Raw genomic sequence first — 3,390 nt, 5'->3', positions numbered from 1 at the left:
TTCAACCTTCTTATATGTTTACAAGTTTTCATTATATAACACTGGAGAATATACTCGAAACAATATTAGATATTTTTGGATGCACATGTGAAGTTATAAAAACAGGGTAAAGAAAGATAACGTAACTTGTTTATCAAAATGGTTCCCTCTAGGGGGAGAGGAAAAAGGAGATGATATTAGGGAGATATTACAAGGAACTCTGCTCTTTCTTCTTCTTTGCTTTGGTTGTCACTTTGGAGGCATTTCTCAAATGCCTGTGAACTCATAATTGTTCATTAAAGTAAAGACTAAAGGTTCGCTAGAATTTCTCTGTTCTTGGTGGGTCTTGTTGCCAGGTAGTTTTGTGTACACCTGGATATTTTGTTGGGGGACTCCTAAAATGTTAGAAAGTCTTTTCCCTAAATTGACAGTTTTCTTCAGATAAGATTCCTACAATTTCCCACCTGGGATGGGAAAGGTGTGGTTTATAAACAACACCCCCCACCCCACCCCACCCCCGCCACCACCTGTCTTCCACTCTTCCAGAATCAATTTCTTTAAAGAATAAACCTTTGGGTTTTTTGCTGGAATGGAGAAGAAATAGCCCTTTAGTTGTATGGGGTACTTATACAAAAACTTCAAACCAGTCCTCATGTTTTCAGATTCATCCTCCACTCCCACCTTCCAAACCACATAACTCTTGTTCCTGAGCCTTTGTAGGGTTGCATGTCCTAGACTTCTGTCAGCATCCTTGTGGTAGGTATCCCAGCAAAACATGCTCTCAATCTTAAATCCATTCCTATGCAAATAGGACTTTTTGAAGATGTTATTTTTAGTGAAGTGTGGCCAACTGTATCAGGGTGGGGCTTAATCCTATCAGTGGAGGGTTTATAGAGAAGGCCACACAGAGAAAGCCACCAGAAGGGGAAGAAGGTGGAAGTCAGTGGAGCCTGGAAGAGACAGGAAAAGATGACACTATGTGCATTGCCATGTGATGGAAAAGCCAATGAAACCCAAAGATTGCCACAAAGATTGCCAACTATTGACCCCAGGAGGGTTGGAGACCTTGAGCCATTAAATTCCTGTTGTTAAGCCAACCCATTGTATTTGTATTAGCTGCTGGGAAACTAAGACAGTCCTCCTCTGCAGGCATTTAGACTTTATCTTTGACTAAATTAGGTACCCTAATTCAGACAGTTCTTTGTTTTTTCAATTTAAAAGCAGTCACATATTAATTGACCAAATTACAAAAATAATCATAGTAGACACCCTAGTTCAACCTTCTAATGAATCTATTGATCTGGTCTTCTCTGTTGCCAGCATCCCCCCCTCCTAAAAAATGGGTGGTCTTTTTCTTCATTCCATCTCTGGGAGAAGATAATTTAAAGTTGTTTGCTTCTTTGAAGCATTGTCCAACAGTATAGATCTCATGAATCAGATCCTTCATGCAGATGATGCCATAGTTACCAAGAGATTGTTCAGTCAAAGGGTTATCTGTCAAGGCAATCTGCATCTTGTTGATTTTGCCATAAACACTCTTGTAGATTGTTTCATTCACTGACTTCATGGGTATCCTGTATGCAATATATGGTTCCATAAATCTCAGCATGATAATTGAGGCCTTGTTGGTTTTAACAAAGGTTTCCCATTAAAGATTTGGTGAAGGTGAAGGAGCTGCAACAGTTTTCAGACCTTTGGGCTCACCATTGATATCACTGATTTTGATGACAAATGCCAGTTTGGGTTCTGTAGGTACATAGAAGTTACCAACTTTTCTTGCCATTTTAGTCATTTGAATCTCAGTTCTGTACATCTGCCAATATTCCTTGTGATAGTGCTTAGCTTTTTCATAAACTTTCTCCTTGCTTTTTTTTTTTTTTTTTTGCATGGGCTGGCATCGGGAATCAAATCTGTGTCTCTGGCATGGCAGGCAAGAACTCTGCCTGCTGAACCCCTCTCCTTGCCTTTTGAAGCATCTTTTGGGCAGACTTCTTTCTGAAGCCCTTGATCTTCAGTTCAGCAGAATTCTTAACCTTTTTTTTTTTTAAGGGATTTTGGCACGGCCGGAACCTTCTTCTTGCTGACACCCTCCATGATTACAGCAGGAAAAGAGGCTAGACAGATTGTTAATCTGTATTCCTGTGGGTGTGAACTCATTGTAGATAGGATCTCTTGGAGATGTTATTTTTAGTTAAGGTGTGGTACAATTGAATGAGGGTGGGTCTTAATCAGATTACTGGAAGCCTTATTTAGAGGAAGCCACAGGAGGAAGCCAGGAGCTGGAAGTCAGTGGGAAACTGGAAGAGAAAAGAAGGACATCACCATGTGACGGGAGAGCTGAGTAATTCCAAAGAATGACAGCCTTCAGGAGCACTACTGACCCTTGGAGGAAGCAAGCCTTTCAAACTCCAAAACCATGAGGCAATAAATTCCTGTTGTCTAATTTACCATTGTGTGGTGTTTGTCATAACAGCCTAGCAAACTAAGACAGAGCACATCTATTTGCTTTCCGTCTTCCCAAAATACACTGACATCTTTTTATTCTGTGATCTCATCTCCCATGCTTTTGTTCCTTTAAATTACTTTACTGTGTTTTTGGAAAGAGTCTTCAGGAGGGAGCAGAGATAAACATGTACAATCCTTCATGTTTAAACAGCAGTCCTGTTTGATAATTTTCAGAATTGACACCAAAGATGCAATATTTAAAATAATTTCAGAGTGATTTTATTATTACTGTTTTGGATTTTTAAGTATAAATTATGCATGTATAATTCAGCTTTCTAATAAACTGGATAATTAATTAAATAAAGTAACAATATGTATAATGTAAGTGTTGCTTTTACAAAAGAATGGATGGGCCCACCCTCTCCTATTTTGCCCTCATGCCCTTGCTAACTTTCATTGCAGACTCACTGCTGAGCCAGGCTGAGGGAGACTAGTGTGCTCTCAGGACAGACTGCAGTAGAAGGAACTGAAGATCTGGTGTGCAATTGAATTAATGAACTTGAAGTCATCTCTCACTTCTGGGATCCCATGACTCTGTGTGATATGTTTAATATCCATTTGTAATTTTGTTGCTATTCTTGATCATATATGAAGGCTCATCATCTCAGCCTCCCTAATGAAGTCACTGAGAGAGCTTTCGTGTGTGTGTGTTTAATTCAATTTGAGTTCTTTGGTTTAAAAAAAATTTATTGTGGTGACATATATATAACATACAATTTTCCATTTTAATCACTTTGAAGTATACAGTTCAGTGGTGTTAATTACATTCACAATGTTGTGCCACCACCACCATCTATTACCAAAACTTTACCATCACCCCAAACAGAAATGCTGTACCTGTTACGTATTAACTCATTTCCCCCAATTCCCCTTACCCTGCACCCTGTAATCGAATTTCTGTCTCTA

At 39.1% G+C, this 3,390-nt stretch overlaps 1 pseudogene; it reads right to left on the bottom strand.

Moving 5' to 3' along the window:
* Window positions 1-1,249: 1,249 nt before the first annotated feature.
* Window positions 1,250-2,073, bottom strand: LOC143643380 (large ribosomal subunit protein uL30-like; annotated as a pseudogene).
* Between the last annotated feature and the right edge of the window lie 1,317 nt (window positions 2,074-3,390).

The sequence above is a fragment of the Tamandua tetradactyla genome, chromosome 8 (genome assembly GCF_023851605.1).
Source record: "Tamandua tetradactyla isolate mTamTet1 chromosome 8, mTamTet1.pri, whole genome shotgun sequence".
NCBI lineage: Eukaryota > Metazoa > Chordata > Mammalia > Pilosa > Myrmecophagidae > Tamandua > Tamandua tetradactyla.
This window is presented reverse-complemented; position numbering and strand designations above follow the sequence as displayed.